The sequence below is a fragment of the Mauremys mutica genome, chromosome 10 (genome assembly GCF_020497125.1).
Source record: "Mauremys mutica isolate MM-2020 ecotype Southern chromosome 10, ASM2049712v1, whole genome shotgun sequence".
NCBI lineage: Eukaryota > Metazoa > Chordata > Testudines > Geoemydidae > Mauremys > Mauremys mutica.
This window is the reverse complement of record NC_059081.1, coordinates 22,831,740-22,858,376: the sequence shown is the minus strand read 5'-3', so window position 1 is coordinate 22,858,376 and position 26,637 is coordinate 22,831,740. Positions and strand designations below refer to the sequence as shown.

General features: G+C 38.8%; 1 protein-coding gene across 8 annotated transcripts in view; it reads left to right on the top strand.

The window, feature by feature from the left end:
- GTDC1 (glycosyltransferase like domain containing 1) overlaps positions 1-26,637 on the top strand; it is a 277,533-nt gene that overhangs the window by 177,221 nt on the left and 73,675 nt on the right. The window contains exon 1 of one of the 8 annotated variants that reach the window (XM_044978286.1): positions 22,758-22,865. The exons of the other annotated variants lie outside the window; for them this stretch is intronic. The gene's annotated coding sequence lies outside the window, so the exon portion shown is untranslated. Of the gene's footprint in view, positions 1-22,757; positions 22,866-26,637 lie in introns of those variants that run through there. 8 annotated transcript variants of the gene reach the window in all.

Below are 26,637 nucleotides of genomic sequence, written 5' to 3'. Positions count from 1 at the left end.
CATGGTCACTTTTCAAAGTAGAACCACTGTGAAAATTTGTTCTGCCTTTCTAACTGGAACAAGTACTCATGGAAACTGAAGGAGGACAAGTTTAGAAAGTTTATGATAAAGAGATGCACCCCTTACTCTGCTGCTGGAGAATGGATCTTTTAAGCAATTGCTACTATATTAGAGAACATTCTTCGCCTTGCAGGTCTCTTTGTCTCATGGTCCCTATCATGTTTCATATAAGTCATGTTTCTCCTTCCAGTCAAGTGGGACTATAGCTTTCATTTATTCCTCCTTATTTTATCTTCCAGAATGTCCAGCTTTAAAGGGCCAAGCATACTGGACTGTACATGTTCTAAAGAACCAGTGCCCTGGTAAAATATGTATATTTTATATTTGCTGCCGAAATCCCCAAGTGATTGTGTCATATAAATGCTCATTTGTTCATCCCTCTGATACTTGGAATATATTTGATATTCATCTTTGCCAAGGAACATGCAATATAAATGCTTTCCTAATCAAAAAAGGCTTTGTGCATAAGAAACATTAGTTAAAAGTATAATGTGGCTGAATTAAACATTGTACGTGTTCTCCTTGTGCTCAGTGTTTTTCTAATGATACACTTATTGAAGAAACTATTTACAAATGGTAGACATTGAAAATACAAAGTAATTAAACTATAGTATTTTGTGTGTGAGAGGCAGGTAGATATCTATTACATACACAAATGTATATTTCTTTAATGATCAGGAAGAATGTATTGAATGCATCTAACAAATTATGCTTGTCCAAGTAAATACAATTAAAGTAGGGCCATGGCATTACCTTTCACCCCTGCAAGCATATAGATTTAAATATGGCTTGGGTTGAAAGTGAAATAAATCTGATCATCAGTTTAGTTGTCTAGTGAATGCTTTTTTCGTATGACAAAATCCATGCTTGATAGCACAGTTAGGTACAGGAGGCAGCCTCTGCAGAATTGGAAAAGTAAGGGTTATGCAGATCAAGGCTGAGGGACCTTAGCAGAGTTTCAGGAGCCCACGTTTGATCTGCCCCTGCTGATACAATTGCTCTAGCACCAGCACAAGTAACTCCAATTTTAAATGTTCAAGATTCAACTACACTTTTTAAAAAGTTTGGTCTGCTGTTGTGTAGGGTTTTGCAATCTGAGTGATATGTGCTTGTTGTATATATGCTTTACATAATGAGAAAATAAAGGAATGTCAATAGGGGAAGGAGCTAGAAGTCAGTTGATTTCTATTTCCACCCACTAGCTGCATGACCTTGGGCAAGATACTACCTCAGTTTCCTCGTGTGTAAAATTGGGCTAATAAGGCTTGTAATTTGGTCCTGCTTTGAGCAGGGGGTTGGACTAGATGACATCCTGAGGTCTCTTCCAACCCGAATCTTCTGTGATTCATATGTCTAGTATATAAAATAGCAAACTAAAGTACCTTTAAAAAGATGGCCCATGAATTTAGAAAAATGATTTCTCCCTTCATATTAAAACAGTAAATGAAGAAAGTAAGTTGTCAAAATACACTAATATAATTCCATCTTTGTAAATTGCATATTTTATGTGGAAATGTGAACTACTACATATTATCTCTTTTGGAAAGAGTTTTTGCTACAAGAAGAATAATGGCAGCATACTCAGCAGGCTGCAGTTGGATGAGATAGCATGCTTGCAGCATTTCTTTGCAGCATAATTGCAGCATCAATGAACCATGAATTCAGCCTAATTAACATAACTGGAACCACTGCAATCATGCTGCCATTCAATTTACTTTTTGAACATTCTGGTGAGGCATCACGGTTACACTATTTGTTGTTGAAATGCCATAGAGTACTATCCACTTACTGCTTCTCTGGCACTGTCCTGCTGTATTTATATTGTTTAAAGATAACCCAAGAACTTTGGTGATGGAAGATGATTAGGTAATTTATTTCCAATAATTTTGTATTAATCTTCATGCAGCAAGTAATTAAACACATTCGTATGATGCAAAACTCAGGGAACAAATGCACGGAAGACTTGCCATCTCAAGGATAGATATAGACTCTAAAGTTTAATAAATTACTTTTAAGGCAAATAACTCCATATTTGTAAAAAAAATAGTAGTATTTATTTAAGAAGTTTTTTTTCAAAATAGTATTTTCTGTGGTGCTGTTTAAACATTTATTTGATAACTTGTCTCAGAGAGACTTTTATGCAAAAGATTTGCATTCCATATTTTTAAAGTGTGCTAGTCAATAAAAATCTTCTTGTAGTTATCATTTGTTTTATAGTAGCACCCATACATAGCTCTAGGCACTGTACAAATACATACTTAGTGTCAGTCCCCTGCCTCAAAAAGCTTGCAATCTAAATACACAAGGCAAATAAAGGGTGGGAGGGGCAATAGAAGCAAAGAGAGGTGAAATGACTTGCTTGAAAATGCACAGCAGGTCAGTGGCAGGGTTGGAAATAGAATGCTGATCTTCTTAGTCCACTCCACTTTCCTATGCACTAGACCATGCTGCCTTTCCACTCACTGTATGTGGGATTAGTTACCTTCTCTATGGTAGGCATAACTTTCTGATTTGTTTATATTCTTGCACTACACCTATTGTCATGGTGTGTGAGCACCTTCTAAAAGTATTCAGGATCAATGACATCAACAAAGTTTCTTTTTCATTCATCTCCCCACAACTTTGGAGAGCAAGTTACTTATTTTTACCCTTATTGCAATGCTAAACAATTATGAATCACTTTGTGGGAAAGCAAGTTCAAATCAGTGAGTTTTGCATTTGAATCTGGAAGTGGTAAGATTTGAGGTCATTCTTAGTTATTTCTAGAATTAATTCCACAATCTTAGGGTTGGCTGCTCAGAAAGCCATGTCTACTGCATACACAAGCCTGACCCTTGAAATAAACAATTCGTTTTCTACGAAGAGTGGAATTGTTGAGGGTGGTTGAGATCCCAGAGGGTGAGACAATCTTTTAGGTATCATGGGCTCAGTCCATTGAGGACTAAATATGATAAAGTTGATCAGGTATTAAACTGGTTGTCAGTGAAGTGAGTGGGTGTACAGAAGTGATGTATTCTTGGTATCTCACATTGCTGTGAAAGTGTATTGCTGCATTCCACATAAGTTGCAGCTTTTCCAGGGCTAATGCTTTCAAGCTAAGATATATTGTATTGCAGTAATTAAATCTGGAAGTAATGAAAGGCATGTATGATTGAGGTTAGGTCATCATTGAAGAGGATGGGGAATTCTTCTATCAAGCTGCTGATGACAGAAAGCATTTTTTGCAGCTGATGCTGTCTGACAATCCAGTGTCAGTGAGTAGTCTAGAAGGACTTCTGGTTTGCAGACTAGATGTCATTTGAAGTGTTTCCCTCTGTCTAAGAGGATAATCACTATCTTCCCTGGGTGTAGCTTCAGCTATTTCTTCTTCATCTACATGCTGATATCAATCAGCTCTATGATGTAATAACTCACAGGCTCTGCAACTCCCCAGTTCATTGAATTGCTGCTGTTATCACTGAATATATCTACTTCAGGAATATAATTGTTAAACTTCTCACTCTGAGCATTTAAGAGCTTAATTTAGCTGTTGGATCTCTTGAAATTGAGGTAAGTCATAGCTGGAACCGAGATGCCTTCCATTCTTGATCTATCCTTCAGTTAGCATCTGACATTGAATGAACTGCTCTCTCAGATCTCTGCTCTAGTAAAGGTAGAATCTCTTGTCAGAGCTCTTTGCTTGAATTGTATAGGAGAGATAGAGAAGTCTCTCTGTGGGAAGGAACTCAATTTCGTCCTCTGAAAGTGATTATGCAAAATGGCACTTCATAAAGGAGTAGACTGGGCGTCCTGGAGGCAAGTCCATTGGAGGGATATGAGTATCATGATGTGCATGTAAGAATGGGTGTTTCACATGGGGAGCCTGTAAGCAAGGGTGTTTCAAGTCAAAAGTCATCATGTGTCTCAAGGGAGCAAACACAGTAGGATTAATGTCTCAGGGTAGCTGGATGCAAAAAGATGAAGACGTCTGGGAGAAGCCCAAAGTAGAGTACCGAGGGAAGAGTGGTCCACCTGTGACCTTCTCCAATAATCTTGCAATCTCCCAATAACCATTCTGCCATCTCTGGAAAAAGCAATGGAAACTGTCCACCAATAGCTTCCTTTCAGCCTCCTTTAGAAATATTTATTTATTTCTGTTTACTGGTATATTACATGATACTTTTGAACTAAGTGATTAAAGGTATCTATTGAAAACATCTTGCTTTTTTAAAACAAAGTTAATATAAAAACTTCTTGCTGGCATATGAATTTCATATAGTTTGATACTGATAGAAATCCTTTTTTTTTCTACTGGGAAATCGTATAGAAATAGAAAATGCATTGTATGCAGAACTTGAACATCACGGTTTTCGATGAGAGTAAGATCGAATACAGAAGAAATTTCTCTAACTGAAACCACTGCTTCTGATGTAAATGCCTATGTGACCTTTCTTATATGTTTTTGATAAGTACATAGTATAGCCTTAAATTCCTTGCATACTTAAAATTAAAATACATAGATATTCTATGAAACTTCAGATATTCACAGTAATATACACCTCTACCCCGATATAATGTGACACAATATAATGCGGTAAAGCAGTGCTCTGGGGGGGCGGGGCTGCGCACTTCGGTGGATCAAAGCCAATTCGATATAACATCTTAGAAAAATCTCAGTCTAAGATATTAAACCTAAGACTTCATTTCTGACTAATTCTGGACTTGCATATTGTAGAGAGAGAACAAGAACTACCTGGGGTGAAGGCAGTTTCTTCAGTCTTATTTTTCTCATCTTACCACTAGTAGGCTCTTTTCCCATGAAGTTTCTGTCACTACCATTCTTTTCACCTTTATCCCTATTTAAAAAAGGGAAAAAAAAAAACATTGTCACAGAACTTCATTCATTAGGGGGTGTCTGCACATCCCTAAGCTTAACACGGCTTCTGGCCTATCTCTAATGGAAGTTCAGGGGAGAGTTAAATCTTTAGCAGTTTTGGGGGAAATATGGTTTAGGATCCACAGATTGGCCATCATCTCCTTCTTTCTATGTAAAAGGGTTTAATATATAAGGTTATATTGTGGACAATTGTTCCGTGCTCCATTTGTATCTAAAGTACTTAAGTGGCCTCCATCACTGTAGTATCCGGGTGTCTCCCAATCTTTAATATATTTATCCTCACTATACCTCAGTGAGGAAGGGAAATTCTGTTATCCCAGTTTTACAGATGAGGAACTGAGGCATAGAGAGGCTAAATCATTTACCCAAGGTCATAATGGTCGCACTGTGGCAGAGCATGGAATTAAACCCAAGCCTCCCAAGATCTAGGATTCTGCCCTAACCTGTGCCATCCTTTTTCATTAATGCAGGACTTGTCACCGAGCTTACCACTACAGTACCTTATTATTCTGGGGAGCACTTTGTACTGAATTTATAAAACCAAGCTCCCTTTTATTCTAATATGTGACATGCCTATCAAAAATAGAGTAAATACAATGCATCCCAAAGCACATGTTAAACTCTGCAAGAAATACAGTGCTGTAACTCTAGAAGTGTAGTGGCCTCATGGGACATGCTATAGGATTTTGCATGGCCCCAAGGACCCACAAAATTCCATGGGTGTTTTGAATTCACTTCTCAAAAGAATTAAGTCATAGAATTGGAAGGGACCTCAGGAGATCATCTAGTCCAACCCCCTGCTCAAAGCAGGGCCAATCCCCAAATGGTCCCCTCAAGGATTGAACTCACAACCCTGGGTTTAGCAAGCCAATTCTCAAACCACTGATCTATCCCTCCCCCCTCAAAAAAATCTTTACCCCCAGTTCCCTAAATGGCCCCCTCAAGGATTGAACTCACTACCCTGCGTTTAGCAGGCCAATGCTCAAACCACTGAGCTATCCCTTCCCTCCTTGGTGCAGATGCTGGGGTCCTCATGGTCTGTTAAAAAGCTTTGAAGTTTCATTTTCTCTGCAAGGATATGTTTGAACATTTGCTTTGTCTTGGTACTGTATATTTTCACATTCAAAAACCACTCTAAATCAGCTAATGGAAATGCAGGCCCCGTGACTACTATCCCAAGCAAGGCCCTATTTCTGGAAGACGCTTAAACTCATATGCAACTGTAAGCATGTGAATATTTCCATTGACATCAAAGCCAATGAGACAGCTCACATTCTTTAAATTATGCATGTGCCTAAGTCCCTTCCTAAATTTGGGACCAAGAGCATATCAGAAGATTGAGGGGGAAGCATTCAAGCACGCTGGGGTTCAGAGAAGAGAATGGCTAATGAGTTGCCTCTCTTTCTGGGCTCATGAGTTTTTGAGCTACTGAATTAGCCCAAGAATTTGCTTCAATACCTAAGGCCGATCCTTGGGAATTGCTCCTGCTGAGGAACCTATCCAAAAAGCCTTTACGAACCATCAGTAGAATTGTGGCTCCTGTGGTACCGGGAGCATTAAGTCCACCATAAATTGAATATGATGTTTCAGCTGTGTATTTTAAATAATTAAATGTAGCTACAATTAATACATAGACATGGTGAAATTTTCATTATCATTATTAGCCCTGATTTATGTGTGTTAAGGCATGATATTGCAACATTTAAATCAGTGGAGTTTTGTCATTGACTTCAACAAGCTCAGGATCAAGAACTTAAATTGTCAATGGGTTGAAACTTACCAAATGGCTTGTCAGCCAGGATCTATATTTTATTTAGCTAAAATTATTTTGAAAAGGCTAATTTTTAATTACATAGCTTAATTTGGACCCGCTTTCTGGCCTTTTTGAAAATTGTAACTTAAAAGTATTTTAAATTAACAGAACAAATTTTCATAAATGGTCCATAATGGAGACTAATACCTACCATGTTTTTTATTTTTGTTTTTATTTAATCAATCTATACATACAAGTCATCTGTGTATCTCATTTGCTGAATGACATAAAGGAAATAAAGGGGAAAAACAGTTTTAGTCTTGTTGTTTTAGTGGTGACTCTCTTTCATTACTCTCCTTAAGCAGTCTACAATGTCTGTAAGATAGTTTAGAAAGCGTTACTTTTCTTCTGGGTTTTATCTGTTCATCTATCCATTCTTTTATCAAAAAGTTTTATTTTCTATCCAAGACTCTTTAGTAATAAACTTTCCAAAGTTAGGGATCAAACGGAGGAGTAGTTGTTGCTGAGAAAGGGTTTAAGGAAGTGGAAAAGGTAGTTAGGTTGGTGGGTTGTTGTAGGACCATGCCTGGAAATGAACTGTTTAGAAAGAAAGATAGAGGAAGGAGTGCCTATTAAAGATACCCAAAAAAGGTTATGATAGGCATCCAAACTATGTGGATGGGTGATCAGAGCTTTTCAGAACCTTATTGCTGATTTGAGTCGGGCATCTATTGTATGTAAATGTACAGAAGATTACATTGCAAGTAAAATAAAGTCAAGTTTGTTACTGACTACAGTAACTAAGAAATGATAGAACAAAATGTTTTGGGGGTAGTTTGAAATGGTGTTTCAAGTTTAATGTACTGCAAACAACACATCTGAATAGTTGCATGATGTGGTAGAAATACAGAATAACTGTTCTGTTGTAGGATGCAAAAAAAAATCATCTTTTTGGAGAACAAATATTTTATTCTTTGCTGATGGATGCAAATTCTGATGAATCTCATACTCTGAAAAGTTGTGTCAGAAATAATAAATCTAAAAGTGTGAAGGGAATAAATTGCAATCAGAAATTAAGAACTTTTTCTCTCTACTATGTGCAAAGATATCATTTTATGACCACTTATATTTAGTTTTCAAGTCCTACTTTTTATCTATAGTTTCCCCCATGCTTTTCACTAATGAGGAGAGTGAAAACAACCTCTCAAATAATTTTTAGAACTTTACGTATCATTACCTTTACTTTTCTCTCTAGTTTGATATACTTTGTCATACTGATAGCATTGCCCACATTATCAGTTGCTTACATCATTAATTGTCCATAAAAGACATAGGCCAACATTTTCAAATTTAGTTACATACAGTTAGATTTATTTTGGGTGGGTTTTTTTTAGCATATTTTGTTTCCTTTCTTTAAATACCACCATCTAGCTCTCAAGAGTAAACTGTGCAGAAGAGACCACCTCCTGAGACTATTTCTGTTTTCATGCTTCTTTTTCTTTTTTTCTTTTCCCAAGTACCTAAGCATGACAGTGTTTAACCAGCCCTCTGTTAAACCAGAAGATTTACTTCTCTGGTTTACAGATATATTTAGAGATGTGAATAGACTTGTGTTTGTATTCAGATTATATTTGTATATGGAATTTTTTTTTTGTTCAGGAAATATTTGGATTTGGAAAACATCTCATGAACTTAATGGGGTAAAACATAAATTATGATGAGAAGGAGAGTGAGGACAAACTTTTAATTTTTAAATTATTTTATTATGAATTTATGTAACTTATTTTTATTATCATTTATCGTGTGTATTGCAGTAGCGCATAAGGGGCCCAGTCTTGGATCATTCCCTGTTGTGCTAGGCACTGTACAAACACACCACCAGAAAGATGGGTAGAAGGGTCTTAAGAAGGGGTTTGAAGGCTGGTAGTGAACTGGCTTTACGGATGTTTATAGGGACCTCCTCATATGGATCTTCATGAAGTAATTTTGGTAGAGATAACAAAGGCAGCCCTAGATGGGCAGGACAGAGTACCAGATGGGAATGGCTGAAAGATAAGACAGCGGCGTATTGACTGGCAGCTGGATTTCAGTGCATACCACAGCAACATCCCAGCTCGGAGCTGGCTGGAGATACCTCTTGTGTGGGTAAGGCAGAAGCCTGCTGAGTTTTTGAGGCAGCTGGACCAGATTATCTGTTCTGATTGGTGTTGGACTGTTTAGGTTTTGAAAATTAAATCCATTCCTAAAGAAAGAAACTGAAATTATGCTATTGTTGGGAACTTTATTTGATGTAATGGCTTGCAAGTTGACTTCAGTCGCTTATGCTGCCCTGAAATGATGCTATGCAATAACCATATGATTAAGGCATATTTAGTGTCTGGTACCAGAAATTGATTTTTCAAAATGTATTTGTTTTATGTTGTTTTCTTTGGTTTATTTATTTATTTTCCCCATTGTGTCACTACAGTGCAGAATTAGAATTATGAAGAATGGGGGGAATGAACATTATTATTATTATTATTATTTATTAGGTCTTGAAATGTAGCCTACCTACAGAATTTCAGTGTAAGGGAAGTCTGAAATTGCCTCATTTTTCTGTTGTTAAGATCATTCAGGACAAATAAATGGTCTGAAACTGGGCTTTAAACTTCTTAAAAGATTTTTAATTATTTGTAATTCATAAACTGACATATCTACATGTAAATTCTCAAAATTCTTTCTGTACTCAAAGAGTAAGTACTGTAATTTTGGGGAGAACAAGCTGTATTCTTTATATATAAATGGTTGGATCACTGATTTAAGGGTAAAACTTAGCCCAACCTTCACCATGGAACTATGAGCAGTGCTTCCATAACGACATTCAGTGCAAGATATAGTCTGTGAATTTCTGCTCCTTTCCAATACCATCCTCTGACTCATGTACTGCATCCCAATAACAGACACTGGCAGTGCTGTGTGTCATTTTTTCTCACTTCTGTGCCTAAACACTAGATAATAAATATATTATTTTAAGGGGAGTGTTAATGTATGTATTTTTTGGTTGATTTTTGGAAAAAGAACAGTGAGAACATCTTCTCTTGTTTTCCTCCCAAGAAGCAGTGCAAAGAGAGCAGGAAAGTGCTTCCAAATAGCACCAAAAACTATTGAAGATGTAAATCCAGCCACTAATTAGCTGGAATCCTCTCGTGAGACTTGGAAATTTCCCTTACCTTATTTTGGCACATGCTCTTCTGAATATCCAGCAGCCAAATATCTTCTGGTTTATATTCAGAAATATTTGCCTTGCCAAGTATTACTTGTATTCATGCTGTCTGGCAAATTTGTTATTTGATTTGCCCATCCTGCTATGGGCCCATCTCCTGCAAGATGCTGAGCATCCTCAGATCCCATTTAAGTCAGTGTGATTTGAGGGAGAGCCGCACCGTACATGACCTATGCAATATGTTTTCAATCTGCAAGGGAAGTATTTGCATAATAAAATGTGACTGAATAATATGACTAAAATGCAGTCCCGAGCTGGAGGAAGAATATTTGATTTGGAAAGGAGGGGAAAAGGAGAGAGGTCTGGGTAATACAGAAGTTGAAGATATGCAGGTGGAGATGCTACTGTAAAAATAGGATTTTCAATGTCAGGGATGATGCAGTGCTGTGATTAAATTAAAAAATGGTACCACGAGTGTGTATACTTCCATGAAAGTACTTGTTGACCACTTCTTGACAACTATATAGTGTCACAACTACAAAAGTGAGGTGAGCCCATAACTTCATGAAACTATACATCAGAAGAACTGTGAAATCCCTCCACTTCAGCTGATAACCACCATTAAATTTTTTATTTTATATCTGTTCATTTTAAAAGCTCTTTTTAAAAGAAATATGTATTTGAACATTTTAATTCTGTAACATGGGAAGATGACCAAGTGCAATTAAGAAAATGCAGCATTCTTTTCTGAACACTTCTCTACTCTACTTTTATGCTTAAGAAACCTCAGCAAAGTACATTTTTGCATCATATAATTTCAAGCCACTTATCAATAAACAAAATCCCAACAAATGTCTCTGATTATTAAAGATAGGATGTGGCCCTTCTCCTGAGCTAATCATGTACTCCTAGTTATAAATATAAGCATGCAACTTACCCACAAGTCAGGTTAAATAGAAAACAAAACTCCAGTATTATCAAGCTGGAGATGTAACATTTTTTTCAAAAACTGGTCCTATATTCACAAAAGAGTGGCTGTTTTTAGACCCCACATTTCAGTGAGATAATCCATAAATTAATTTTGATCAAACTTGAAGGATCATCATCTTTAAATGAATCCAAGAGAATTATATTGCTTGTTGAAAATTATAGTTAACGTATCAGGATGTTGCCTTTCTAGTTTAAAAGACCAGCTAAAGCACTTCCAGTATAAATGTTTAGGTTTACTTCGCGGTAATTTCAGAGCTTTGAATACACATTTGGTCTCAGAAATTCAAAATGTATGTAAAAATGTGCCCATTGTATACTTACATTTAGTGTCTAAAGAATACCTATGTGTCACATATTTTGCATGTTAACAGCAGAGGAGATTAAACTCAATGGACTTACCAAAAACAGCAGTTTTCTTGATAAAACTGAAATCATCCATGTAACTTTCTTCCAAGAGTTAGCATCTGTATCTTTTTTCCCCCCAGACCAGCTTTCTATTCCATAGAGAAGTCACATTTTCTTGTAAAATTGCATGAGATTTAAAACAAAACAAAACTTGGTTTTATTCATTCATTCAGCAATATAATTTCCAACCTTCCTGTGTTAGGCTGAATGTTTCCTTCTTAATGTAAAATAAATAAATGCCTATGAGGAAGATAGCTATAAAAACCTTTGTATCCTGAATCAAACTTGGCACAGAAGAGGTTGATATTTTGACAATCACCGGTGAAGTATTACAGAGCATGAAAGTCTAGCTCTTTGCCTAAAATTAGATTAGATCTGAATGTAAGGAAGAAGTAACAAAGGTCCACAAAATTACTGAAAACTGAAAATATATCCTGTCCTCACCCCCACACATTCCACACTTTCATTGTGTGACTGACTGTAAAGAGAAGTGAATCTTTGTTTCTCCTTGCACCCCCTCCAATCAATGCCAGAGAAATAAGCGAGAGGTTTTGGGGAGCAAGCGCTATTTGATGTCAGTCTGCCTAATGTTTCCGTATTATTCTACTAGCAGTAGGAACATCAAAACCAGAAAGTCTGCAGCTACTTTTAAACAGGGAAGATTTATTTTTTATTGGAAATACATATGCAAACATAGTTAATCCACAAGAACTTCCTCCACATCTAAGAACTTGGCTCAGGTTGTATGGATTTCATAGAATCCTGCATAACCCTGCACGTTGCCTTTGGTTTATGCCTCTTAAAGTGCCAGAATTGTATTTGTTTTAGGTGAAGAGGAGGACCAGCAAACATTGTAGCTGAAAGAAATCTGATGTATTTAAATAGCAGAATCCCAGAAGTAGGCTAGTTTACTCCAGAAAAACATGAATGTGCATCCATATATGAGAACTTTAAAAAATACGTTTTGAGCCTACATTCCACGTCTCCAGAAAATTTCACTGTGGAATGGAGGGAAAGGGACATCAGCCATATATCCAGTGATTCATGGAAACATAGAAACGTAGGGCTGGAAGGGACCATAGAGGTGATCTAATAAAGCCCCCTGCACTGAGGCAGGACCAAGTATACCTAGACCAGTGGTTCTCAAATTTTGTATTGGTGACCCCTTTAACATAGCGAGAATTTGTGTGTGACCCCTCCCCCCCTTATAAATTAAAAGCCCTTTTTTATATATTTAACATCATTATAAATGCTGGAGGCTGACAGCTCGGGACCCCTCATGTAATAGCCTCGCGACCCCCTGAGTGGTCCTGACCCCCAGTTTGAGAACCCCTGACGTAGACCATCCCTGGAAGGTGTTTGTCTAACTTGTTCTTAAAAACCTCTAATGATGGGGATTCCACAGCCTCCCTTGGAAACCTATTCCAGTGTTTAGCTATCTTTATAGTTAGACAAATATCCTAATATCGAACCTAAATCTCCCTTGCTCCAGATTAAGCCCACTACTTCTTGTCCTATCTTCAGTGGACATGGAAAACAATTGATCTCCGTCCTCTTTATAACAGCCCTTAACATATTTGAAGACTTTTATCCGGTTCCCCCATCAGTTCCAGTTTTATTTCATGCATCTGAAGGTTGCCAGAAAATACATGAACAACAATAATAAGGGAGTTCAGGAGTTCTTACAGCTCTAATCATAGTGATTTACATCTGAGATGAACTAATACAATGAAATAAAGAATATAATGCTTACCCAGAGAGACCTGTTTATGAACTGCAAAGACAACATTTAGGAGCTTATGTTCCATTCCCAGTGGTCACCTTTTTCTAAAATCATACTGTACTTGTTCTGGGCATTTTTTCAGTTCTTTATAGCTGGGAATAGGACTCCTCTGTACATGTCTCAAAAGAGAATGACACACAAGAATACAATCCAGGAGTGGATTGTTAAAAGGACCATGCCTATTTCATGGTTTCTTTTATATAAAGTCACCGTTTTAGAAAACCATCACAAAACCAATGCTCACCTTCCGGTTAAGACAGACTAATATGACAACAAACCACTATTCTCCCCTTATCTGTATTCATACCTTTAAAATTTCCCAGCTTATTTCTTAGACTCATTGGCAGCTGTGTGTTTCTTAGTGGAGGCTGGGGTGGAATAGACACTCATGCTTTTCTGGTAATCATTGCTTTGTATATTTCTCCAAGGATAATCTGGAAAGGTAAACTTGTCTGCTAGCAGATTTCTTCAGTCTTTGCAATAAGATTAAATATTCTCTTGGGGTAAAGGAAGTTCACTGGAAGTAATATTCTGAAATGTCCATAATCTTTGATTTAATCCTTAATGCAAGAGTTCTCTTCAAGAAAAGAATGATTTTTTAAAAAGCTTATAGTAGCACCTAGCTTTATAACGGACTTACCACATTCTACCTTTATTTTTTGTATGCAAAATTATCAGGAATGAGTCATTTTGTGAAAGCCACAAAGAAAGTTATCAATTAATAGTATGTTGCCTACTGGTGCCAGTCAGTGTCATAGCTTGTGATTTGGCATATGGTGCTAATTTGTCACTGTTTGCTACCATGAGGCACTTTCGCACATTCAGTAGGTTGTTCTTTATAACCCCACTCCCACCCGCTTTTTGGGGGGTTTGCTTATGTGCTCAATTGAAACTGAAACATTGTATTGTGAGTGGATATACCTCTGGCTTCTCCAGCTATATACGAAAGCCTAAATGGGGGAGGGATAGCTCAGTGGTTTGAGCATTGGCCTGCTAAACCCAGGGTTGCGAGTTCAATCCTTGAGGGGGCCACTTAGGGATCTGGGGCAAAAATTGGTCCTGCTAGTGAAGGCAGGGGGCTGGACTCAATGACCTTTCAAGGTTCCTTCCAGTTCTCCAATTATTACCTTTAGATATGCACTGTGTCTTCAAATATTTTGGCTGGATTTTAAGCCAAGAATATTGAAGTGGCAGGCCATGAAGAACAACCCCTCAACTGTTGTTAAGGAAATGTGTTGTATTGCCACTAAATATTAATTCATTAGAACTCAAGCAACTTCCACAACTTCAAAATGCAATTTTTTATCTACGGTTATGAAAAACAGTGGTAGTGTGACAATGAAAAGATTATGGATCTAATACTTCATCTTTTCTGTCTTCTAGAGGAGCCACCTCTGTCTCTTAAACTGTGTTTCCTGCTGAACAGCACAGTTTTCTCTCGTACTGAAGTTTCTGTGTAGCTGATCCTAAACAAGCCCTTAGTTATTGAGCATTTCTATTGAGAAGCTCATCATCTGTGCCTTGCTACAGATACAATCTGCTATGGGATCTCTAGTTTTCTGAGCTTTCAGTTAATGTAACTTTAGCTGTGGAGATGCTGGGAATCCTCAGTCTACAATATGTGCTCTCCATTCACACGCGTGGGCATGTAAGTGGAGAGAGCAGATTGGGGCGGGGGAGAGCAAAAGAAGCACATACCCACAGATACTTACCTGCACATACACCTCTACCTCGATATAACGCTGTCCTTGGGAGCCAAAAAAAATCTTACCGCGTTATAGGTAACACTGTGTTACACTGAACTTGCTTTGATCCCCTGGAGTGCGCAGCCTCCCCCCCCCCCCCCGCGAGCACTGCTTTACCACATTGTATCCAAATTTGTGTTCTATTGGGTGGCGTTATATCGAGGTAGTGGTGTAGTTGTTTTCAGTGAGACTGAGACTAGGGAGAGCTGGAGCAAATTTATTTAAAATATGAAATGCATTTGACTCCAACAGTATTGGATTTCCTTAAAATTTTATGCAGCCAATGATTATCACCTCTTCAGGGCAAGGGCTGTGTCTTCCTATGATTATAGCTAGTACCCAGAACACTGGCGCCCCAATCCTGATTGGGCCCTTTCGATGCTGCCACAATATACGCAATAATAATAATAATTACTAATATGTTTCACAAGCAGCTTTCTGCAGTGAAAAAGGCAGCAAACAAATCAAATGTAGCCCTTAGCAATATTACACACAAAACAACAACAATGTGCTCTATTTTAAAGTGTACTAGCAATCTAGAAAGGATTTTCAGTCTGGGGCTATGTTAAATGTTAGTAGTGAAACCTGGATACATCTTTCTTTGATCTCTTCTCTAGCTTATACAGAATAATAGGATCAAAATAAAGTGCCATTTATATGTACACCTCTTCCCTTTGATCTTACCAGCAAATAAATAAATACTGCTACTCTTAACTCAGCTCCTTTTAGCTCAAACCATTGGTGTTTTCCATGGCTTTCTATATGTTGTGTTACTGCCTGTTTTGTTGCATTTGAACTTACAGTTGTATAATTTTTACCTGTTAAAAGTTTTACTACTACTACTCATGCAAAATTTCAGCATAATTAAACAGGTAGTTTATTGTGAATTATGTACATAATAATTTATTACGTAACAATTTATAATTCATAGAGGAAATGTTGGTGTGTTTCAAAATATCTGAATGTGCTAGCAATGGATTCACCAGTAATTTAAGGTAGCTTGTTAAACAGCAATCTGCTCTGAATAAGGAACTGTGCCTAGCTGCTCCACCCCAGCAACAGATCAGGGAGGGAATTGTGACTCTCGTAGTCACCAGTTCTTTGTCCCCTCCTTGCTCCAAGGAGGAAGTAATCTGCCACTGGTGTATATACTAGCTGATATGTGCGTATAGATGGAGCTAATGTACAGGAGTAGCAGCCTCACAGTCCTTGTAATGGGTCCTCTTACCCTGTGCAGTGACCCATGATAAGGGAAGCACACAGATGAGTAAAAGGTGCTTTTCACCCCCTTACTCCGCTGTGTGTTATAAGAGCAGGTCACTATCCTGCCTTTAGAAATAATAATTATAGAATGTGCCTACTTAAGTGTAAGGCTGTTTCTTTGCACTCCTTGAAATCCCTCTTCAAGACTCCCCTCTGTCTTGATTTCTTCAAAAATGTGACACTGGCTAGGCAGCTGGTGTGCTGAGATCACTGCTTATCATGCTGAGTGGGACTTTCTCATTGTTTCTTTGTGCTCTCTCTGCCTCTTTGTTGCATCCAGGGGCGGCTCTAGCAATTTCGCCTTCCCAAGCACGGCGGCACGCTGCGGGGGGCGCTCTGGCGGTCGCCGGTCCCGCGGCTCTGGTGGACCTCCTTCAGATGTGCCTGCGGAGGGTCCGCTGGTCCCGTGGCTCCGGTGGAGCATCCGCAGGCACCCCTGTGGGAGGTCCACCGGAGCCACCTGCCGCCCTCCCGGCGACCAGTGGAGTGCCCCCCGTGGCATGCCGCACAAGCACGCGCTTGGCGTGCTGGGACCTGGAGCCGGCCCTGGTTGCATCCACCTGTTGCCTGTGGTCAGAGACCAGAGGTTTTCAACCTGTGGTCCGTGGACTCCAGGGGGTCTGCAGAGTATGTCTAAGATTTCCAAAGGAGTCCACAGCTCCATTAGAAAAAAATTTTTTTAGGGGTCCACAAACGTAAAAAGGTTGAAATCACTGTCCTAGACTGTATGTTCATCCGGATAGGAACTATGTGTTTGCATTGCACCTGGAACAATGGGTCTCTGATCCATGGCTGGAGCTCCTATACAGTTCTGTACTACAAATAATAGAAATACAAACAATAAATAATAATCCACTAATTAAAGAAAAATACATTGCTTTAATGTTTTATTCTGAGTATTTGCCCTCAGAACTTCCTAAGTATGCCATGGTATAATTTAGAAAGGTGTTTGGAGCTGTATTTATCTTGTAGTTTCAGCATCTATTCTATAAAAGCTTTGACTTTAAACCCCAGTAGGACATAAGAAGCATCCATCCTCCGTACCTGCAGCTGCCATTTACATATTAGAGGTGGGTCCAGAAGTTCAACACTTTGAAAGCTATAGTTACACCATTTAAGGAAGGGGTTAAGGGATGCTTCATAGAAGAAGTTAAGATAAAACAGTTACAAAGAATATTATTAGTTTTTTTCCCCTTAGAGCAACAAGGCCAGAGGATGTGTTCCAACTATAGGGGGATCACACTTCTCAGGCTCCCAAGCAAAGCCTATGCCAGTGTGCTGGAGAGATGGTTATGCCCATTAGCTGAACCTGGGATTCAAGAGGTACAATGCGGATTCCATCCTGGCCATGGAACAACAGACCAGCTCTTTGCTCTCTTGCAGATACTCAAGGGGTGTGGGAATTTGCCGATCTGGTCCACCTTTGTTTTGTAGTCCTGTCTTGTGGGAAGTGCTGCGGGAATATGAGTTTCTGGTACTACTTTTACATGCTATCCGGTCTCTCTGTTCTCGGAGTGAGAGTTGTGTTTGTATTCTTGACATTAAGTCGAGTTCATTCAAGGTGGGCCTTGTCCCCACTCCTATTCGTGATTTTCATGGACAGGATATCAAGGTGCAGATGAGCTGTGGAGTGCATCCGGTATGGGGACTTGGAGGTGCCATCTCTGCTGTTTGCAGATGATGATGTCCTTCTTGCTTCTTAAGAATGCAATCTCCGACGTGCACTCGAATGTTTCACTGCCGAGCATGAAGCAGCTGGAATGAGAATTAGCACCTCCAAATGAGAGGCCATGGTCCTATCCTGAAAGAAAGTGGACTGCTCTATCCAGGTGAGGGGAGAGCAGCTGCCCTCTGTGGAAGAGTTCAAGTGTCTAGGGGTCTTGTTCACAAGTGATGGCAAGTGGGAGCATGAGATCAACCAGCGGATTGGTGCGGGGGCAGCAGTGAGCTGAGTTTTTGGATGAAGCTCTCTGTTTACAGGTTGCTTCCCCATACTTACCTATGGTCATGGACTTTGGGTAATGACCGAAAGAATGAGACTGCGGGTACAAGCAGCGGAAATGAGGTTTCTCTGCAGGGTGGCTGGGCTTACTCTCTGACACAGGGTAAAAAGCTATCCGGGAGGGCACTGGAGTAGAGACACTATTTCTCCGGATTGAGAGGAGCCCATTGAGGTGGTTTGGGCACCTGATCAGGATGCCCCTGGGAGGCTTCTCTTGGAACTCTACCAGGCACATGCTACTGGGCAGAGGGCCCAAGGCTGACCCAAGACACACTAGAGGGATTATATCTCCCCCCTGGTCTGGGAAGGTTGGGGAATCCTCTGGGAGGAGCTGGAACCTGTTGCAAAGGAAAAGGAGATCTGGTCCTCCCTACTCTCCATGCTGCCATCCCTCACCAGGAAAACAGCATAAAGGGAAAAAAAAGAAGCAGCAATGAGCTCATTCTGGTATTGTGGTGATCATGAAATAAATGAGCTCTGTCATGAAGTCAGTGGGTACAAGTTAATACAAGGCAGAAAAGGAATAACAATAAAATAAAACAACAGTGGGTCCAGAGTTCCTTCATGACAATGACAATGTGATTGTATTGTAGTCTAAGGCACTGGTGCGAGTATTATTTTTTGATGCTTGAGTGAAACATATTTACATATATACAAAGTTCTGTCAATAAAGCTATAACATTGTAGCACTATACTTGGTATTTTACTTTTTGTACCTTAAAAGTAATTTACTATTGTTCAAAAATTCAGCTCTCACTGGTTTTGTTTCCAGAACCCCCAAAGGAAGAGAAAAACAACAGAAGTCCATAAAGGCAAAAAGGATGTATTCTCATTTCAGTTCACAGAACTTCTTGCCTTTGAACAGTACAAATATATACCCCCTAGGTTTGTAACAACACTGAAAGGATACAGAATACTTGAAACATCAAATTAACAGCAAGTCCACTATAGCTATGCAGAGTTTTACCAGAACACCCAATAGATCTTGACAAGAATTTCATTGAGCTTTAACCAACTTGCCAAGCTTTACAAAATCCTATACTGCAGACTCTCCTTCAAGGAATAAACTTTAAAAACTCTGCAAGCAAACTGAGTTGAGCTTTACATAAACAAAAATTGATGCTTGATGGTCTGTAGATGAGATTTTTAAGGAATTGCCCTGTTCTTCATACCTATATAACCCTAACATTAAATAAGAAAAATCCACAAAGCACATCAACAAGCCATAGTGGAAATATACTGTGCACTCAGTATAAGGAACATTTGTGGGGACATGGCTTCCATTAGTTATAGCGATGTATTCCTTATACTGAATAGTATCCTTTCACTTACTGCTGGATGTTCTGAAGAAGCATATTGGTGGCATGGGGTCCGTTGACCAGGGCCAGCTCCAGGCACCAGCCGAGCAAGCTCGTGCTTGGGGCGGCAGATTGTAAGGGGCGGCATTCTGTGCAATCCTAGGGTGGCACGGCTGCCTTTTTTTTTTTTTTTTTTGGTTCACCGCTCCAGCCGCCTTGTGCCCTGGTGGGGTTTTTTTTGGTTTGTTTTTCTTTTGTTTCGCTGATGACTTTCAGTGCGCCACTGTAGGGAGCGGCGGCGCGGAGGAGAGGAGCGCCCTGCTGGGAGTGGGCTGCGCGCTCCGTCTGCCCCAGCCGGTGTCAGGTCTGCAGCAAGCTGGCAGCCCGCGTCCTTCCCTCCCCACCGACTGACGACTTTCAGTTCACCTGCAGGCGGGAGTGGCGCAGAGCCCTCCCGGCAGGCGGCATGGCGGGAGGGGCCGAGTGTTGAGCGCCCCACCTGAGGGAAGCCCTGGCTGCCCTCCTTCTCTCTCCCCCCACCCCCTCCCAGCTGAGGCGCGCACTCTGCTGGCCGGGGCATGTCTGCAGTGCAGGGAGTCCCGCTAGCTGCAGTGCAGCTGCCGCCCACCCAGAGGCTCGTCAGCGCAGCTGGGGGAGGCAGCTGCAAGCCACCAAGTAAGTGGCACCGAAAGTTTGCACCCTGTTTTTCTTTTTTTTTTGGTTCGCCGCTCTGGCTTCCCTGCACCCTGGTCGTTGGGTTTTTTTTGTTTGTTTTTTTTGGCTTGGGGCGGCAAAAAAGCCAGAGCTGGCCCTGCCATTGACCACAGCAGTTTCACCACAGTTGCAGCATGGCAGATAATAGAGCCATGGGCAGATGCCCAGTGTCCCAAGAATCTGTAGGGAGATCATCTTTTGCCTGTTGCCACATTAGAAAGGGAAGAACTGAAGCAATATCAGAGCATTTCATTGTGATTACACACTTATATTGACATTTGCCAATGAAGTCCTGTACTATCCCTTTCTCACACTTTATAGTTATTTGAGGGGTTCCCACCAGTAGCATACCATATATCAGTGACATGCAGACTCTCCCCACTTTCCTTTTACAAGACCACTTGCCCAATGAAGATAGTAGGGGACATGCTTTTAGTTCATTGTAACTTATCATTCGTTATAGTGCATTTATATCATGTATAGAGAAGAGAATCTTATGACAAGGTATTTTCTGGTTCCAAAATACACGGGGACAGATCCTCAGCTAGTTTAAATCAGTTTAAATATGCTGATTTATACCAAAAAAGATTAGGCACAAAGATTTTCCTTTAAAGATACTACTACTGATAATCAATTGTAACATCTTCAAGAACTTTGTACAAACATCTCGGAAAACCCCTATGAGGTAGAGAAATTTTATTATTTCAGTTTTAGATGGTGAAATAAAGACACAGAAATGTGTTTTGGGGATTTTCCAAAGAGACCCAGTGACTCACTAGCAGAGCCAGGATTAGAACTCAGGAGTTCCTCTAAACCAGGCTGCCTCTTTAAGATATAAACACATATACATTTAAACCGTATTTGTAATGCCAGGAAGTACAGACGTGTGTAAAATATTTCAAGTGAGGGTCAGAATCTGCATTACCACACAGCTCTGAGGCAAGTGACTGGACCTCATGGTTTTTAATGCCCTCTAGCTGAGATAACTGCATCATAACCCTGTGTTTTTCTTATTGCTTGAATGTTATACTCATGTCTCAGTATGTTTTAGAATTTTGGGGGGTTTAAATTATTTATTCATACACTTGACTAGCTTTTTCAGACAAAGTTATAGTTCACCTCAGCAAACCTTCAAATATAGCTGGGTTTCAAAGCTTATTTATTTATTGGAGTACCTGAGACAGTGGTAAATAATTAAGGTGAAATACGTGTTTCCCTGAGAGAGAAAGAAAGAAGTTTGTATTTGTGCAGTAGAGTGGGTTATCAAAAACAGATGTAACCAACTGGAATATTTTACATAAATTTATTAAAATAATTATTTACCTGTAAGTTATAAGTAGGGCTTAGCTTCGCTAGTTTGTTGCTAGTATGTACTGCCAATAATCTGCCAAAAAGCAGCTTGCTGGCAAAATCTTTGAAATGGTTAGCTTATGCTTGCACAGAACATTACAACCCTGATTCACATGAAAACCTACCATAAAGGAGCTCTTTGATGTTGGATTAACTGGAACATATTACTGATATATGGTATACAGTTTATATGGATTGTGTATACTGTGCAAGAAATCTGGATACCTATTAAGTGCAATTTGATATGTAATTATTTAGGACAGTTATTGTTTTCAGTATTCACTATGAATAGGATCACAGTGTCTCCTCAGGTTTAAAATAAGGAGTTATATATATCCTGTGTAGCAGCCCAAAGCACTTGAATACTGCTTGGTCAATTAATAAAGGAATGATACCAAAATGTAAAATATCTGACATCTCCCTATAGTTCGTAATTTTAAAGGCAAGCCTTTTCTTTTAGGAACAATTTATACATTACATAAACTTAAGTTTTTCATCCAAGTATCATTTCAAAAATGGCAAGCTTAAATATTGGAGGCCATAGGGAAACATAATATTACAATAATGTTCTTTGGTGCGGTTTGGAAGGTTTTAGGAAACATTTGGAAGTATTTTTCTCATAAAGTCACTTAACTATTGAAGTGTTATGATAGCATTCCCTTCTGCATTGCATATATTACAAAAGAGTCCATTTAAAGGGGACGTCCGTTTTAAATATCTGATTAGAGGGATTTCCACAAATTAGGAAATTACATAGTACAGTATCCTGGTATTAGTTTAATTTTTAAAAATGCAATTAAATAAGCAAAGCCGTAGATGATTTGAGGTGTGATATCAGTTTCAAACACCCATTCATTTCCAATCCTATATAGTAGAATGAGAATCTGTAATGTTTGGAAACCTTATTTTCTAAATAAATGCTAGAGAGGAGCTGAGTTGTTTTTCATGATTTGAACATTAGTGAATGGAACCAATTTTATTGGCACTCTCATAACCCTAAAAGTTAAAGTTAAATGTAACCATTTTTAAAAACAACGTTGTGACCAGTTCTTTTAAAATGCTGCAGATAAAGAACATACCTCAACAAGTTCTAAAGATCCATCAAGTGTTAGACTAAATGGAATTATTTAGGATACTGATAACCATTCTGCTGCCTTTTAATGTTAGTGTGTAGGTATTATGTACATATAATTTTTAATAGTGAAGTAAAATTACTATTGTTAAAAACATGGGAATAATGCCATAAAAAATTGCATTCTTTTATCTTGACAATTTCTAGGTACCCTCACCTTTCATCTGCATGGTAAAATATGCCAATTTTCTGTGGCAGTTATTGGTTCACCTCTGACTTTCTAGATCAACATTATAAAGAATTTTAAACATGCTTGTGACCTTGACATTACTTCAGAAAATAAAAACAAGTGGTATGTATTTTGTAGATATTTAACATTTCATTCACTTATTTATAATGTAATTAACCTGTATCTCTATACCAGTTGTTATATTTACTTTTAAGATTTTGAGAATTTGAGACATAAAGGTTCATAAATAAAATATTTAGGGTGACATCCTGGCTGTGTTAAATCAATGGGAGTTTTGCCACTGACTTCAAGTGGTGCCAGGATTTCACCGTCTAAGTACTAAAACACAAAGTAATCACTATCTGTTTATCTTTGGTGACCTAAAGTGATTAAGGTATTTTTGAAGTCATTTGTCAGCCTGGGGTAAATATGTTATATAACAAAATGGAATTAGTAATAATCCCACAAGCAGTAGATTAGAATAGACATGGTTTTAGCTAGAGCTGCATATAACAAGAAAAAGCAACACAAAAATCAAAACTAAGGAAGAACATATCTACAAGTCCATATTTGTTTTGGAGTAGTTTCTGCCATCTTCTGTTCCTATTCTGCACAGTTCCACTGCAGATTTACTTTTCAGAAAGTGGTGTTACCATGCTGTGTACTTTCTGGAAGAAGGATTGAAGAATGCTCTAGTCAAAACCCTTATTAGCTGAAACTGCATAATATGCCAATTTCACAGTGTATCTTCAGCAGTAATTTCAGTGCTGGAAATTCAAGAGCTGTAGGCCTATAAAGAGTTTTCAAATGGAAAATTCAAGTGCACATTTAGAGATTGCTTTTCCCCTCCTCCCTTCATTGAGGTCCAGGTGGAGCTTTAGGCCGGTGTTAAAATGAAAGGCACTTTTATTGGTTCAAAATGAAACTGGATTGCAGAGCAGAGGTGGCAATGCTGAGAAAAGAAATGGATTTTTTGTAGAGATTTTGGAGCATCAGTCGCAGGATATTCAGGATTCTCCCTCCGAAAATATTTGGAAAATAGGCAGAGGGTAAAATTTCCAAGAGTCAAAGTGATTAAAGAACCTAAATTCCATTCCAGAAGTGACTTGAGTGCTTAAGAGCCTTTATTCAAGGCAAATTTCTGATGCTGCAGTTGCCTCTTCTTCAGTCAGCATCTAATGACAATGATTGATTAGAGGTGATCTGCTCACAGGATGGATTTCTATCTCCTTTTTCTTCCTCTACTTCCCTTTTCTTCTTGTTTTCTTCTACTTCTCCATTTTTCTCTTCTGTCATTTCTCTCCTGTTCCCTCAACGTTTACTTCTTCTCTCCCTTTGTTTCACTGCCCTGTTCTTTTTGCTCTTGATTTCTCATCTATGTGCCTCTCCTATCCTGCAGAGCAAGTAGCTCATCTGGACTTAGCATCTTGTGCAACAAGTATTGCATCTGAACTCAGCACAGCCTTTTCTCTCACAGAGTATCTAACTATCCATGCCATAAGATTGACTAGAAGTGTTGCATCCATCTAAGTTATTGCAGAACAGCACATCAGCCAAACAAACCATACTTGGGGTGATATTTCAGAGAGAAAGTGGGACCTCATACTCATTTGTCTGCATCAAGAGTTCAATTTCTCTGAATCTGTTCACTTCCCACAGCAGATCTCTGCAAGAGAAGACAGACTTAAATAGTTGCTCAAGTGAGGTTAATACTCTGGTTTCTTATTACTCCATCTCTCAGATCCAATAGGAAGCTTCTTGAACAGTGTAGAAAGACATCTCAGGGGTCCACTCCAGAATATGTTTACACCTGATGAGTTCTTGGGAAGGTAGACTTTCTAAGCCAGAGACCCATTAGAGAGGCCTAATCTTGATTTAGCTCATCCAATTTTCTCTATCACATTCTATGCTTTTTCTGTCTCATTTCTTCTTTTCCGTCTGCTCTCTCCCCTTGTCTTTCAGTTTTTGTCCTGGGGTGATGTCTCCTTAATACTATCCTTCAAATGGCATTGCCCCTAATGTAGTCCAGAAACTGTCACATTGGAGGTTATTTGTGATGGATAATCTATTCCCTACACAGGATAAAGCACATTGATTGCTATAGAGCAGGAAGTGGAAACAGATCACAGGAAGTAGTGTAGAACCTCACCAAATCCTAATGTGAAGTGAAGAAATCCAGAGGCATCCCTACATATTCAATGGAATCGTTTAAATCCCAGGGATTCACTCACTGCTTTCTGTAGAAAAAAGTCAGAGTAGAGAATAGATAATTGCTTTCTTATTTTTGATCTAATGCACAACTTTGGAAGACTCAAGCACAACCATACTGCTGCTGTTTGCAGTACAGTGCAATGTTATAGAAATCACACAGAAAAACAAGAAAAATGATGAGATTCTTGCTTGTTTCACCCTCTGGGCTAGTGAAGGTACATCAAAACACAACATGAGAAGAGTAGCCTCCTGAAGAGGGTGCAAATAGTACCACTTTTACTCCTGTTAGCTGATTTGTGGCATTACTTTGGGGATGGATAGAGAATTACATACTAATTAGAATTGCCATCTGCCCCATTTTGACCAGCATAATATTGATTTTATGACCATTGTACTGTGTCCCTTAGCACAGCACGCAAAGTACCATTAAAAAAAATGCCCATGTGAGTTTGGTATTTGTTTATGCATTCGCACAGTTATACATGTACTTACTTTGACAGTTGTAGTAATTTCACATTCAGTTATGGTAATTGTGGGGCCTGGTTTGCCAAGGCTCTTAGCAGAAAGAAAGGGAGAGACAATGGAATTTCCCAGTGCCTGAGAAGGGCATTGCAATATCTGTAGTTGCAGGCTGCAGATGTACTAACCATCACAAAACTTATGACCCACAAGGATTCCAGGTATTATAATCATATAAACTATGCAGGGATTCCTGCAGAGGTTTAGACCACATTAATACTTCACAGAGTTACAATCAATCATTATCTTAAAAATAACAATATAGATCAAAACATCAAAGCGCACTTTGTAATAATGATTTAATAAAAAACAACCAACCACCATCACCAACAGCAGTAACAACTAAGGAGATTCCCAGACAAAAATGTTGTTAAACTAGAATTTAGATTATGATTATGTTTAAACAAAAGCAGATACTTGAGAGAAGGAGAGTGTCACAGCAGCTTTGAAGTGAATTTGTTGAATTCTGAGGCCCGGGGCAGGGATTTTCTCTTTCGTGCACTCTCTCTGTGCCCCCCCCCGACCCACCCCGTTCCCCAAGACCTGTTGAAACTCCCTGAACACATCTTATTCATAGGGGCCAAAATTTAATCTATGGAGAGCTGCTGTTCACATGTATACTGCAAGTGTTACTGAAGTATATCTTTTTTCTTACCTTTTAATAGTAATATAGTTTCGTCCACAGGACATTCAAGTCTACTTAAAATTTATAAGTGAGCATAAATAAAGGCACGGAAGATCTGAATTTTTAAAATTGCAGTCTTTTTGTAGCTTATGTTTGTTCTAAGAAGTTATACGTGTTTATTGAGAACAGCTCTTCAAAACACTGTGTAACACACAGTCCAGAACTTCTCCTCTAATAATTTGATCTAACCTAAAACAGCACTCCAGCCAGTATTTCTAATGTGGTTTTTATTCATCTGACAATGACATCATTATCTTTCCATTCTTTTATTGTTGTTGTTGCTTTTAATAAAATAGTGCACAGATTGACTGTTGGTGCCAATAAAGGAAACTGATTCCCATAAGTGATTTTTCATTAGGGTAAATGAGGTGTTGTGAATAAACACATGCAATATAACATGACAACATGTTATGAAGAAAGAATGTAAAATGCACATTTTCTAGTATAAGTAAATGTGCATAGGTTTATTGGCACTGCAAT